Genomic DNA, 15,640 nt, shown 5'->3' with positions numbered 1-15,640 from the left:
AGCTAATTATATGATCGAGCAAGCTCGACCAGTAACTTACAAAGTATATGTGTAACAAAATTTATGATTCAGATACTACCAGCACTCGGTGCTTTGAAAATAGTAGCAAAATATTAAAAAGAGTATCCTCTGACTGTACAATGAAAAACTTTTGTTTTATAAAGAAGATTTTATCAACTTTCCTACTTAGCGTCTTGCCTAGAACATTAAACATAATGCCCGTTAGTAAAATTCAATATAATATAACATGTTGGGAGAAATTCTGGGCAACAAAAAGGTAATACACACTAAAAAAATCACTCCTGAGCAGTTGAGTCTAAGCGTTTTAAGTGGTTGATTCTAAAACCCAGGCCATATATATTGGTCCCATTATTGTAGTTAGGCTCAAAATGAGTTTTGGGCTGACCTCTGACTGCCCATCCCTGTATATCAGGTGTAACATTCAAAAGATGTGCTAATAGTATAGGGATACAGCGGTTAAGTTCTTTGTGGACATTCTAAAAGACTAAGGGCGGTTTGTTTACTGTTGAATGGAATTATTTAGTACTGAATGTTGAACCGTTCAACATTCAGTGTATTTGATTCTCATCTCTGAATGAATACTATGCTGAATGAAACAACAAAACTGAATGATTCAGCATTAAAGTACATTTTGAATCATTAAGCACCCGATATTTTATCATAATACATATTTTTTCACATGTTGTCTTATTAAACAATCATATCTTATAATATAATAAATCATTATGAAGGTAAAAATGAAAATATTCATAATTCAGATTGTACATTCAGAACAATTATCAAATATCATGTCACATTCAGAGCCAATTCATACAGAGCTTTTGAATCATTCAGGCCATTGAATCATTCAACGCTTAATCATTTTATTTTATCAAACATCCCCTCAGATTCAAATAATGTTGATAAATAATTCATATATTTCCCACTGGTTGTCCAAAGTCCGAACAAGGTAGGGTTATTTCCAGCTGAGCCATTTTCTCTTTACATTTTACATTGATATGAACATATTTAAAATATCAACAAATATCCTAATCCATGGCCGTAGGCCCGACAAGTGGCTCACACAACACAATTATGCGCTCGATTAATATACCACACTTGAGAGCAGGATTAAGCTCATCTCTTTAGCCTTTGAGACGCTGGCTGGCTGGCCGGCCCTACTACTCTAAATTCCCATCCAAGGAACAGGCGGCAAGTGGCAGCAACCAACTTCCTTTTGTTAAAATCTTGAAAAGGGTTCTCGTCTCTCATGATTCTATCTTTGTTTACAATTTTCGATCCTTTTTTTAACCATGCTTTCTCTTTAACGCCAAACCGTTGGATGTTGATCAAGTGTCACAGAAACGTTAGACGGTGACACCTCTCTTCTCTCTCTATGGAACCAACGAAGAAAAGCACAAATAAAGAGAGGTTGTAGTATTGACTCACTTCATTTTTCTTCTGTATTTCATTCTTTTCTTTTATTTTTCTCATCAAACAAAGTGAACCCAAAGTTTTAATCTTTCCAAAAAGGAATTATTCTCATCGGAAAATAAGGGTCAAATTTGATAAGTTTTTCATCTCCTTTCCCATGGAGTTTGATGGCATCGATTGTATGACATCTTCGGATGTGATTGATGATGATGACGATGATGAGATTCATCATCATCATCATCATCAGTTGTCTTCATTGTTGAAGTCCCATAGCAACAATGGAAACAGCAACGGTATTGTGTCATCAGCGGTTCAGTCGAGCACCACCAGTGTCCATGAACTTCTTGAATGCCCTGTTTGTACCAATTCAATGTACCCTCCTATCCATCAGGTCAGTATTTAATTCCAATATTTTTTTTACCATCTTGGGGTGCTGTAATGGTTTAAATTTTGCTTCTTTTTCTTGGTTTTAAATATTAATTTATTGGTTTTGAGTGATTGATCTCCTTTGTCGAATCTGTGCTATTTTAGTGTTAGAATTAGGACAATTGATTGGAAAAATTTTATGTGTTGGAAGATCGCATGAGTCTGAACTCTAAAGTTCCATCCTTTGGGAATCTGATTTTTAGAGTGTCTGTAGTTCGGTTTTGCTGGTTTTACTGCAGAATTGCAGTACAATAATCCTTTCCATATAATGATGAAATGTATAAAAGCATTTCCATGAGTAGGAGAAAAGGAGAACATAGAAGAAGATGGAGTAATCAAATGTTAGGAATCAACAGTGCATTTGTTTGTTTCCATGACAGTTTTTACTTGAGTATATTGGAGAATAAAATCATATATAGATGTTTTTTTTAAATTTGATGAATTTAACAGAAAAAGCATTTGAATATTGGCTTAATCTACAAAAGTAAGACATTCTGGATTTTACATTCTCCTATGCTCTGTGAATCTAGCTGCCCCTAATGGATTCTCTACTTATTCCACAGTGCCACAATGGGCATACCCTCTGTTCAACCTGTAAAACAAGGGTACACAACCAGTGCCCCACTTGTAGACAGGAGCTTGGTGATATCAGGTGTCTAGCACTGGAGAAAGTAGCCGAATCACTCGAACTGCCTTGTAAATATACGTCAGTTGGATGCCTGGAGATCTTTCCTTATTACAGTAAACTCAAACATGAGGCCTTATGTAACTTTAGGCCATACAATTGCCCGTATGCTGGATCGGAATGCGCTGTTGTTGGTGGTATTCCATTCCTTGTTGCTCATCTAAGGGATGACCACAAGGTAGACATGCATTCTGGATGCACATTCAATCATCGTTATGTGAAGTCTAATCCTCGTGAAGTAGAAAACGCCACATGGATGTTAACCGTAAGCGCACTCTTCTTAAGCACCTTCATCCTGATTATGAACTGAACTACAATTAATACTGTAATCTATGGTGTAGGTATTCCACTGTTATGGCCAGTACTTCTGCCTCCATTTTGAAGCCTTCCAGCTCGGGATGGCCCCTGTTTATATGGCATTCCTTCGTTTCATGGGTGACGAAGTCGAAGCCCGCAACTACAGTTACACGTGGAAGTTGGGGGCAATGGAAGGAAACTAATTTGGGAAGGCACACCAAGAAGCATAAGAGATAGCCACAGAAAGGTCAGGGATAGCCATGATGGCCTAATTATACAGCGTAACATGGCGCTTTTCTTCTCTGGAGGAGATAGAAAAGAGTTGAAGCTGCGAGTAACCGGACGGATATGGAAAGAACAACAGAACCCAGAAGGTGGTGCCTGCATACCCAACCTTTGCAGTTAAAAAACAGAAGCTCTGCTGGATCACTGATGCACACCCCATAATAACATTGATGCTCTTTAATATTCTTAGCAGCCTGCTGTTAGTGTTGAGGATTCTTGAATTCTGTATGAATATTGGAGGCTTAAGTCTTTTCTCAGTTGTCAAAAAACAAACCGTGCTGTAAGGTATTGAGAAATGCAATCAAAAACGAGTTTCTCTATCAATTCCTTCCCTCCATGAGAAAGTGTAGCAAATGACCACAAGTCCACAACTATGGATTACATCGAATACGGACGCCGTTTTAAGTTCCAAAGAGGTTTTAGCATTCTCCCAGAGTTTCCACAAAACCTCTCTCCACTCTACGAAGTAGAAACTACGTTTCTTTAATGTTATCAGCAGTAATCAGAAAATTCTCCTTTTTCATTTTTTATCCTGAAGGTCGAATTTTTCGTTTGATGGAGCTTCTCAATTCTCCACTCTCTAAATCCCCCTGTTTTTCTCCAGCTTCTCATCTTTTACTCCCAGATTTTCCATCAGAACTTCCAATAATAAGCCCCTGAATAGATTACTCAAAGCACCATCATTTCCGTTGAGTTTACCGCCTCACTGGACCAATGTTTCAGCTTGGTCATTTTGGACGGACAACGAAAAACTGCTTGGTCATCATCAGGTGTGACAGAATCCAACTCCTGATTTTCAAAACCCAAATGAAGGTTTAGAATATTTTGAGAATTTGAATTCTGGTAGGACCAAACAGAGTGATGTAGATAACGGTGCAGGCAACGCGTTTAGGTGACTTTGTTTTAAATTAGAGAATTGGGTTAAGCAATATAAGAAAAGACACTGAGTTTTTGGTCAATGGGTCGGATCCTATTTTCACGGCTTTGGAAGATTCGGAAGGGAATGTAAAAAGCTTGTTAAAAAAAACTTGGAAGGGAATGTAAAAGTGGTTACAGTCCATGAGGATGAGATTCTGAAAAGACATGAATTTGAAGACAAGAAAGTGACTTCTGAAGTTATATATGCAAAGAAGTTAGCTAGAGAGATGGAAGTGGGTGGAAATGTGATTCCAAGGACAAGTTTTGTAGGCGAGTTTGTTGTTCCTGGTGAGGAGTCTGGTTTAATGAGTGGAATTGGTCGGGTTATTCTTCATCCTGGGTTTATCCCAAAACTCTCAAGTGTTGGAACTTTGGTTCTAAGTGGTTTGATCGTATTTTGGGCGGCGAAGTTGTTTGTTCGTGGAAAAAAGGAGGCAGAATACACACAATTGGAGAAAGAAATATGAGAAAGTTAAAAAGTCTAGGAAGGGGAGAGAGAGATTGGAGAAGGGTAGTGTTGAAGTTGTTCAAGCATCCGTAGAGCTGTTGAGGCGTTTAGTGTGTCGTTTCAAAAACCACTGCTGGATAAGCAAGAACTTAGAATAATATGCTAAAGGCAAATGCTGCAATGGATAAATTGGCATTGCCGGATTCTTCTGGCACTCAGAGTAGCAAATCTGGGGATTTCGAGGGTAAGGACAAAAAGGAAGTCCAGGCTGCAAACAAGGAATTTTCTGATGAGATGCAGCCAACCGAAGAGGGTGGAAAAGATTGATAGGGAAGCGGTGGCGGAATGATGAACGTTGCTCTTGTTGAAGAATCAAACCTAGAAAGCTCTAGACTCGATGAAGAACAAAGGTGATGAATATGGGAAGGTGGCGGCAGTCGCTAGGATTGTTTAGGGTTTCTTTTATGTGCTGGAATCAAGACAACACGATTAGAATAAAATAAACAAAAGATAAATAAATGAAAGATGAAATAAGATAATAAAGAAATCAAAAGATCTCCCTTATGAAGGTGAACGGTAAAGATGATTGATGGTGCGGATGGAATTGTGGAAAAATAGATGGATAAGTGTCCTATTGAGCCCTCCTAGTCGCAATGAAAAGGCAAACACGATAAATGACTCTAACCAATCCTCCTAGTCGTGATGAAAAGGCAAATTGGAGTGTGAAGATTAATCTCCCTCACAAGAACTTGAAAGAACTCCAGGAGAAGAAGCTTCGAAGGCACAAGGCAATCAGCACTTGCAAAAACAAACTCTCGTTGTATTATTGATCAAAGAAATCTTGAATTACAAAGTTTAATGAAGCCTCCTTTATATAGGGGTTGAGTTCTAAAGGTCCTAAATAACTAATGAATAAAATAATAATAAACTAAACATATCTTAACTCTAATTCCTAATAAAATAATAATAACTAAAGATAATACTTTTAACCCAACATTAATTCCTAATAAAATAATAAATCTAATCCTAAAAGATAATGCATCATCCTATATTAAGTTATATTACAAATAATCAATAAAAATATTGAAAATTCGTAATATTTACAAAATCCCGTATTAATCCCGTATAGGATTTTCTGCATGCACCGTCTTCAGTAAAATAGTCATATCTTGAGTTCCCGATATCGGATTGATGCGATTCAAGAACTGTTAGAAAGATAAGAGACAGATGGTCGTATCTTCAGAAGACATCTTGACTAAATAAGATCAGGATCCCATTCAAAAAGTCGTCGTAAGTCTGCTTCTGTTCTGATCTTCTTTTCCAATGCTTGGACGAGTGGATCATTTGGAAGAGTTATTACTTCTTCCTTTGATGTGAGCCTTGTGATGCATGTATCAAAGATGGTGTGAGTTCCTTGGGTAATCTTTCTACAAAAGAAGATTCCAAACAAGGTAAAGGTAACTACAAAGCTATGAAGTCAACTTCTTCATTTGTACCTAGTGGCGATGATGTTAAATTTCTCAATGGAGTAGCCTCTTTAGGTAGTAGAGTTAGACAAGTCACTGATGCTTCAAGTGTACAGTTACCGAAAGACGAGCAAAGCACTTAAGAGGATTTGAAAAATAAGGACAGTACTTTTAACACTATTTGGTCAATGGAGAACGGAAGTAATCCCCTGTTCTTCCTGATAACGAATCATATACTACAAAGAGCAGTTCTTCTGGAAAGAAACCAAGGGTCATACTGCCAGTGAAGGATTCTAGGGAGTTCCTTTCCTCAAAATCCTTGATGTGATCTGATTCAGCGTCAAAAATGGACTTGCATCTCCAACTTTTCTCAATATTCAAAGGGGGATTTTCCTTAACTTAATCTTTCTTTATACCATCGTTATGATAATAGCTTACATACATTATAATTATAGTTATGATGATGATATTATGAATGTATGAAGTTATTATTATGAACCACATATTTATATCTTATATCACTTAGCTTATAAATGCTTTCTTTTGTAGGTACATGTTCGGCCACATCATGGGAGCTGACTTAAAGCTAGAATTGGAGTCAATAAGCTAGGAAATCTAACATAGGATGACTCGGGAGATCATGAAGAACAATAGCTCACTTGAGCTGGACTTTTGAGCTAGCTAGAGACTTTATTTCAGTTGGAGAGTTGCACCATCATCTTCATCACACAGAGCACTACAAATATGGTCTAGGTCAATTTTTGTGGATTCGTACCTTTCCGCGAAGAGTTGCCATTCCGAGAAGTGCCTTTTCACAAGGAGCTGCCCTATGACTTGTACACATGTCCTTCATCTATGGCCAGCTCAAACTCATGGGAAGTAGCTCAAATGATGAAAGGTTGCTTCACACAAATGTGACCTTTCATAATTAGTTGCTGCCCCATTGATGCCATGTCACCTAGACACATGTTTGATGGCAAGTCACGCCTAAGTTGTTGTTCATCTTCACGCCATGGAGGAGTCCACGCCTTAAGCATTCTACACCATCTATGTGAGTGCCACATGACCAGCCACCCATGTGTTTTGCATGTGAATGAAATAGGCGCCAAAATGAAGAGGCTTGTCTCTATTCGGCCTAAACATCATCATGCTTCAAGTTGGCGCCAAGATGAAGAGATATGGGAACCATTCGGCCAAAGACATCTCCCCTCATCCAAGCATCATTTATTTTCGTTTTAAGACATGTACTTTGCCGAAAAGGCATGTATTTATTCGGCCAAGCCTTTACAAATCTATAAATAGGCTTTGGCATTCATTTGTAAAAAAACCCTTTGATAATACAAACTTTTTGTGAGATTATTCTCTCTTCAAGTTCTTTTTAGAACTATATCGATTAAGCAAGCTTTTCTAAAGTTTGTGGCGTCAATCCCTTCCATTGATACTTTTGGTTCCTAGTTTATATAACTAGAGGGTCAAAGTCCTTACTACCATCCCTTATAGAACTTATAAGAAACGGGTCTTTGCTCCTTTATAGCATTGGTTCTTTCTTAGTTTTATAAGATACTATCTATTCATCACCACCTTCCATCACCATTTTCACGCCTATAACATCACCATAGTCCATCACTTTCACGCCAACTCTACAACCATTCCAATAACATTTCATCACTATTAAATCATCCTTCATTCATAAACAAGGCATACTTCATCACCACCATTGGAGGCCGAAGTCAACATCACTTGAAGGAGATTTATTCAACACTTCCGCAGCCCATCTTGATAACATTCCTTTCCATTTCTATTCTTTCCAATTCCATTCACTTTTAATTTCTTAATTATCATATTAATTAAACAATTCTTCTTCTTTTGTGCAGATTACTTTCAGTCCAAGGTGTAGCATTTGGTGTCTCTCCTAGATCGGGAAACAACAAGGTTGCCAACTTCTCTATTATTGAAGAAGCCTGGTTAGCCTTACATCAAGCGGTAATCAGAGCTTTGGTCGATTGACATACAAAGTGCTACAACAAAAAAAAGCAACAAGAAAGAAGAAAACAAAAGAGAAAAGAAAAAGACTCCTACATCAAATTTGGAGTGCAAAAGAAAGAAAAGAAAAAGAAGAAAAGCAAAAGAAAAGTGAAGCAAGTTGCAAAGTACACTCAAAGAGAAGCACCATACAATCTGCCCAACATCAAACTTGAAGGAGGTATCCTTGTTGTTTCTTGTGAAGGAAGATAGTAAGTGTTGCAACTTGAGTTGTAAGTTATCTTCACTTATTTACTATTTCATTTCCTTTTCTTTCATCTTTTCTTATTCCATTACCTTATCATCTTTCTTAACATTTTCTAGCCTATCCTTTATCATATACCCTAACCATTTCTAAACCGACGCACAAACTAAAGAAACTTGCTCAATCTTGAGTTAGTTCTTAAAAAGGACCCACAAGAGAGAATCGAGCGGTAAAAGGCAAACGAGAGGGTGAGATCAGAAGGGGGATCAGAAAAAGCCAATGATCATATCCTCGAGTGCAAACACGAGAGTGAGTGGAGTGCAATCTGAATTTTCTTGGAGAGATCACGTGAGGTTCTTGTGAGTGTGTTGGTAAGGTTTTAAATTACTTTATTTCACTAACCATGTCTCAAAGTCCCCGAGGAAATACAGGAACACCAAACTTACAAATGCAGGCACTCATTGGTGAAATGATGAGAATGTTTCGTGAAGAGTTCGATGCTCTTCATGAAAAGATAGATCAACACCATGATCTACCACCAACCTGTAATAATGGAGCCAATAGAAGACAACAACAACCACCCCCTCCAGAAGAAGATGTTCAAGAAAATTTTGACGAGGGTGAACAAGCAGCATTCCAAGGCCCTAGACGTGCCATTGTTGATGACAATTTGAGCAACATTAAGATCAAAATTCCTCAATTCCAAGGAAAGACTGATCCTGAAGCCTATCTTGAATGGGAAAGCAAAGTGAAACATGTTTTTAGTTGCCACAACTATTCCGAGATGAAGAAAGTGAGATTGGCAGCCATGGAGTTCATAGACTATGCCTTAATATGGTGGGATCAACTTACCCTTAACCGAAGGAGGAATGGAGAACGACCAGTCTCAACTTGGCTTGAAATGAAAGGTATTATGAGAAAACGATTCATTCATGTTCACTATCATCGTGACTTGTTTCAAAAGTTACAGAATCTTAAACAAGGCCATAAGAGTGTGAAGGACTACTACAAAGAGATGGAAGTGGCCATGATCCGAGTCAACATTGAGGAGGATCGTGAAGCAACTATGGCAAGATTCCTTGCTGGACTTAATCCCGAAATTGCCAATACCTTAGAGTTGTATCATTACATCGAACTAGATGAGATGGTGCAAATGGCAATGAAGATTGAAAGACAACTGAAGAGGAGACATACATCTCGCAATGTTGCACCCACACCATCACGATGGAATCCAAACATAAAGAAACCTACTCCTCCTCCTGTTAAAGAACAAGCCGAATCTTTGAAGACTCAACAAGTAAGTAAAGACCCCAATCGAGGAAAGCAAACTACTGAACGTTCAAGAGACATTAGGTGCTTTAAATGTCTTGGGAGGGGCCACATAGCTACACAATGTCCTAACCGAAATACCATGCTCTTACTTGGAAATGGTGAAATAGAATCAGAACCTGAAGAAGAAGAATAGGCACCCATTGAAGTCAATGAAGAAATAACTCTTGCAGATCCCGTTGATCAATGAGAAGCCTTGGTAGTTAGAAGAAGTTTGAATCTTCAAGTTGCGGAAGATAATGAACAGCGAGAAAACATATTCCATACCCGATGCCATGTGAATGAAAAGGTATGTTTTGTTATTATAGACGGTGGAAGTTGTACTAATGTGGCCAGTACAATAATGGTGGAAAAGCTTGGTTTGAAAACAATGAAGCACCCAAATCCATATAAGTTGCAGTGGCTCAATGAACGAGGAGAACTCAACGTTAGCAAACAGGTGATAGTTCCTTTTTCCATTGGCAAATACAAAGATGAGGTTATGTGTGATGTTGTCCCTATGCACGCTAGCCATCTACTTCTTGGAAGGCCATGGCAATACGACAAAATGACTATTCATGATTGTTTTACCAATCAATACTCATTCAGCCATAAAGGAAAGAAGATTATCCTAACTCCTTTAACGCCTAAACAAGTTCAGAATGATCAAATCAGAATGAAACAGAGTTGAGGCTATGAGGAAAGGAAAAGCAACAACCGTGGAAGAAACTGATCAAAAAACAAGTGCTTATTCTTCAAAGTGTTTGATTCGAGAATGCCTATTAACAAAATGCAAGGTTAAAGATGATTATTCTAACTTTGAACATGCAGATTTTTTCTTTGACTTGCAGGATTTACTAAGAGGCACAATTTGCCAAAAGGAAGATTTAGGAGACGTGACCTTTGGGAATCCAAAAGATGTGTCCATTGAAAAGCAAAAGGACATCAATTTTCATTCAAAGAATGTGTCTTTAGAAGAGCCAATGGACGTGACCTATGGGAATTCAATGATCATGTCTATTGGAGTATTAAGAAACACCACTTTTGGGATATCAAGGGACCTAAATATTCAGAGCAAATTTACATGGGCATATCTCACTCAAGAGCCTAAAGAAGGGATCCCAATTTCTGACGAAACAACAACTATGGAATGGAGGAACGTTGAAAAGAAACCACCCTTCAATTTGAGGACAAATTGCTTTAAAGAAGGGGGGATGATGTGATCCGATTCAACGTCAAAAATGGACTTGCATCTCTAACCTTTCTCAATATTCAAAGGGGGATTTTCCTTAACTTAATCTTTCTTTATACCATAATTATGATAATAGCTTACATACATTATAATTATAGTTATGATGATGATATTATGAATGTATGAAGTTATTGTTATGAACCACATATTTATATCTTATATTACTTAGCTTATAAATGCTTTCTTTTGTAGGTACATGTTCGGCCACATCATGGGAGCTGACTTAAAGCTAGAATTGGAGTCAATACGCTAGGAAATCTAACATAGGATGACTCAGGAGATCATGAAGAACAAATGGTGAAAAGTTGTTAGCTGACCCCCGAGCTCATAGCTCACTTGAGCTGGACTTTTGAGCTAGCTAGAGACTTCATTTCAGCTGGAGAGTTGCACCATCATCTTCACCACACAGAGCACTACAAATATGGTCTAGGTTAATTTTTGTGGATTCGTACCTTTCCGCGAAGAGTTGCCATTCCGAGAGGTGCCTTTTCATAAGGAGATGTCCTATGACTTGTACACATGTCCTTCATCTATGGCCAGCTCAACTTCAGCTCAAACTCATGGGAAGTAGCTCAAATGATGAAAGGTTGCTTCACACAAATGTGACCTTTCATAATTAGTTGCTGCCCCATTGATGCCATATCACCTATACACATGTTTGATGCCAAGTCACGCCTAAGTTGTTGTTCATCTTCACGCCATGGAGGAGTCCACGCCTTAAGCATTCTACACAATCCATGTGAGTGTCACATGACCAGCCACCCATGTGCTTTGCATGTGAATGAAATAGGCGCCAAAATGAAGAGGCTTCTCTCTATTCGGCCTAAACATCATCATGCTTCAAGTTGGCGCCAAGATGAAGAGATATAGGAACCATTCGGCCAAAGACATCTCCCCTCATCCAAGCATTATTTATTTTCGTTTTAAGACATGTACTTTGCCGAAAAGGCATGTATTTATTCGACCAAGCCTTTACAAATCTATAAATAGGCTTTGGCATTCATTTGTAAAAAAACCCTTTGATAATACAAACTTTTTGTGAGATTATTCTCTCTTCAAGTTCTTTTTAGAACTATATCGATTAAGCAAGCTTTTCTAAAGTTTGTGGCGTCAATCCCTTCCATTGATACTTTTGGTTCCTAGTTCATATAACTAGAGGGTCAAAGTCCTTACTACCATCCCTTATAGAACTTATAAGAAACGGGTCTTTTCTCCTTTATAGCATTGGTTCCTTCTTAGTTTTATAAGATACTATCTATTCATCACCACCTTCCATCACCATTTTCACGCCTATAACATCACCATAGTCCATCACTTTCTCGCCAACTCTACCACCATTCCAATAACATTTCATCACTATTAAATCATCCTTCATTCATAAACAAAGCATACTTCATCACCACCATTGGAGGCCGAAGTCAACATCACTTGAAGGAGATTTATTCAACACTTCCGCAGCCCATCTTGATAACATTCCTTTCCATTTCTATTCTTTCCAATTCCATTCACTTTTAATTTCTTAATTATCATATTAATTAAACAATTCTTCTTATTTTGTGCAGATTACTTTCAGTCCAAGGTGTAGCATTTGGTGTCTCTCCTAGATCGGGAAACAACAAGGTTGACAACTTCTCCATTATTGAAGAAGCCTGGTTAGCCTTACATCAATCCTACAAAAAGAAAAACTTAACCAAGAACCTGTAATGGAAGTTGTGCAAGAAAGTGGTCCTGATTTAATCCTACCAAATGATAAAAAATCAAGTAGAAGTACAAAGCAGATAATAGGTGCGAACAACAAAATGTTCCCACTGGGCATTTCCAGTGGAGATTCAGAGTCTGCAGCTTCTGTAAATGCTTGTCAAAGTGCTATTCAGGGGGATAAAGAGTCGGTCAATAACGAAAATGATGAAGGAAATATTGATGAAGAATGCAAAGAAGAGGTTCATCAACTACTTCTATCTTCTTCTCAAGAAAGCAATGGTATGAATGAGTAGAGAACAAGAGCAATCAGTGAAGACAGAAAATTGGATAGAGAATAATTTTCATGACGTCGAACCCCTACTTAAAAAGATCGGATATGGATTTAGAGAAAATTACATGGTTGCTAGGGAGAGAGCAGGTGAACAAGTAAATGTGCATAAAGAGATTAAACAACTTGGCTCTAATGAAGATGAAAATGAGCTTGAGTGGATGAAGATGATAGACTTAGAGACATTGTTTTCAGGTCCAAGAAAATGAGTTATCAGGCCGAGATCCCTTTTATTTGATGGATGCTGAAGAGAAACTTGCATTCTTCCAAGGACTGGAGAAGAAAGTTGAGAAAGAAAACAAAAAACTGTCTCACCTCCATGAGTGGCTTCATTCTAATATTGAAAATCTTGATTAAGGAGCAGGTAGTTGTTCTAATGACACAATCATTTCATTATTTTCTCTCTTGAAAAAGAAATATTTCACCATACAGTTAAATCTTTGTTTATAGCGGCTCCAGTTTATGACTTATGATTCATAAATCTAGAATCCTTCTTCAGGCAAATTGTCTCCTGTACTTGCATCTTCTAAGTAGAACAGCTCCAAATTTGTTCCGATTTACTGATTGTTATTACTTGGTGTCTTTAGACATAGAACTTAATGGCAATGAGGGTCATAGAATCTTTTTCTTCTAGATGGTATCACCCTGCATGATCCGCTAGAAAAAATTATACCACGCTGGAAGGGACCCCCATTAGAGAGAAGTCCCGAGTTCCTCAGCAACTTCCAAGAACAGCGTAAAGCACTTTTTAATGGAAAAGCTGGTACGGCATACCCAACAAAAGGAGATGGACAAAGTTTCCTTCAGAAACCCACAGTAACTGAATCCCTCATTAATGGAGATTTAGCTATTTCTTCTTCCGAATCAGATTTGAGGAGTGAAATTCATGATGCAGATAAAAAAGACCCCAGGATAGCTATCGAAGGCCATGATGGCTCTGTCAAACCAGGTAAAAAAACAGGGAAGGAGTTTTGGCAGCACGCGAAAAAATGGTCTCCTGGCTTTTTGGAATCTTATACTGTCGAGACATGGGGAAGGATTTAGACCAATGGATCACTGAAAAGGAGATACAAGCAGCAGCAGATTTGATGAAGAAGCTTCCCGAGAGGAACAAAAAGTTCGTGGAAAAGAAACTCGACAAACTTAAGAGAGAAATGGAATTATTTGGACCACAAGCTGTTGTGAGCAAGTATCAAGAGTATGCAGAGGTGAAGGAAGAAGATTATTTATGGTGGTTAGATCTTCCACATGTACTGGAAAGAATTTGCGTTATCTCTTTGCACGAGTGTATGGTTCCCGAATATTATTCATAAGGTTTTTTGTAGTATGTTTCTAATAATGCACTTTTGTTGCCTATGGTACTGGTTATTGAACACAGTCTAAATCTTATGTTTATTTCCCAGTGTATCAAATTATACACATTTGAAAACGAGGATCATAGAATAGGATTTTATGCACTGGAGATGACAACAGATCTTGAACTGGGACCAAAACCACACCATGTGATTGCTTTTGAAGATGTTGATGATTGCAAAAGCTTCTGTTACATCATGCAGGCTCACTTGGATATGCTAGGAAATGGCAGAGCCTTTATTGTTCCACAGCCACCTAAGGTAAAATTTTGATTGGTTCTCCAATGAAATATGATCAACCATATTCAATTTTATATAAAAAAAGGGACTTCAAATGTTAAAAGATTGCCTGAGAAAACCAATATGACATTCTATATCCTGATCTGATAAACTGAAATTTGACCTAAAATGCATTAAGAGGTGATGGTAATTCTATTATATTTTTGCATTCTCCTTTGTTCCTCTTGAGGCTGGAATGATTTCTGGTTCTAATTGTTAATCTGTTTTAGGATGCTTTTCGAGAAGCCAAAGCAAATGGTTTCGGTGTAACCGTGATCAGGAAAGGGGAGCTACGGTTGAATGTAGATCAAACTTTGGAAGAGGTGGAAGAAGAAATATGCAAGATCGGGAGCAAGATGTACCACGATAAGATCATGCGTGAACGCTCTGTGGATATAAGCTCTTTGATGAAGGGCGTGCTTGGCGCTGGTGATAAACCAGGAGGTAATTTCTGGTCTTCTCTGTGTGTTTTTCCCTAACAAAATAACGCTAGTGGGAGATGGTAATTTGGTATTTGACATGGCTGATGGTACAGACATAGATGTGTTCATAATACGAGTGTGCTATTTGTGTTATTTTAATGTATATTTTTTTTTCCAGAAGGTCAAGAAGAAGCTTAAAAAACCTTCCAAGAAATGTTCCGGGTCATTGAGGTTTAAGGAAGTTGAATTCTTTAATCTCTTCCCCAGTCTGTAAAGTTTCATTCAAATATAAAAGCTTTCAGGAAATCTGTCTGCAACTTTGTACGGCATGCTCTTCATATTAACCAGCCGCTCGTGTTAACAAATAACCAAGACCGGCTCCCTTATATGGTTTTTTTTTAGTAAAAATCATTTTGGAAGAATTTTACTTATCTAAAAGAAATGGATTGGACTGCATATATTTGAATGTGCAATCCAAATTATCATATCCACTGGCAAATGGATGCTTTCCAATGATGACACTTTTTCCATGTTTAAGGGTCCTGGGATTATGAAGGGTTGATGGATCTGACTAAGTACATTGTTTGTTTGATCCATGAGTGTGATGAACTTGAAGTTCCTTGCCAATGTAAAGCTCCCAACTGCCGAAATATATGAATTAAGGGTTGTCGAAATATACTCCCATTTATCTCTTACAAGAAGAATTAAAACTCCGCTAACTGAAACAAATGAGAAATCCCAGTTTTGTAGACATCCACCATTGAGCATATGTAACTCTTTTTCAGTAATATGTAAATTTACCTGCTACTAGG

At 37.8% G+C, this 15,640-nt stretch overlaps 2 pseudogenes; both read left to right on the top strand.

The window, feature by feature from the left end:
• Positions 1-1,233: 1,233 nt before the first annotated feature.
• On the top strand, positions 1,234-3,251 carry LOC120208108 (annotated as a pseudogene).
• A 249-nt stretch (positions 3,252-3,500) lies between these two features.
• Positions 3,501-15,026, top strand: LOC120208068 (annotated as a pseudogene).
• Positions 15,027-15,640: the final 614 nt, after the last annotated feature.

This window comes from Hibiscus syriacus, unplaced genomic scaffold (genome assembly GCF_006381635.1).
Source record: "Hibiscus syriacus cultivar Baekdansim isolate YM2019G1 unplaced genomic scaffold, ASM638163v2 tig00015910_pilon, whole genome shotgun sequence".
Classification (NCBI taxonomy): domain Eukaryota; kingdom Viridiplantae; phylum Streptophyta; class Magnoliopsida; order Malvales; family Malvaceae; genus Hibiscus; species Hibiscus syriacus.
The sequence above is the reverse complement of the archived record's forward strand: the minus strand, read 5'-3'. Positions and strand labels throughout refer to the sequence as shown.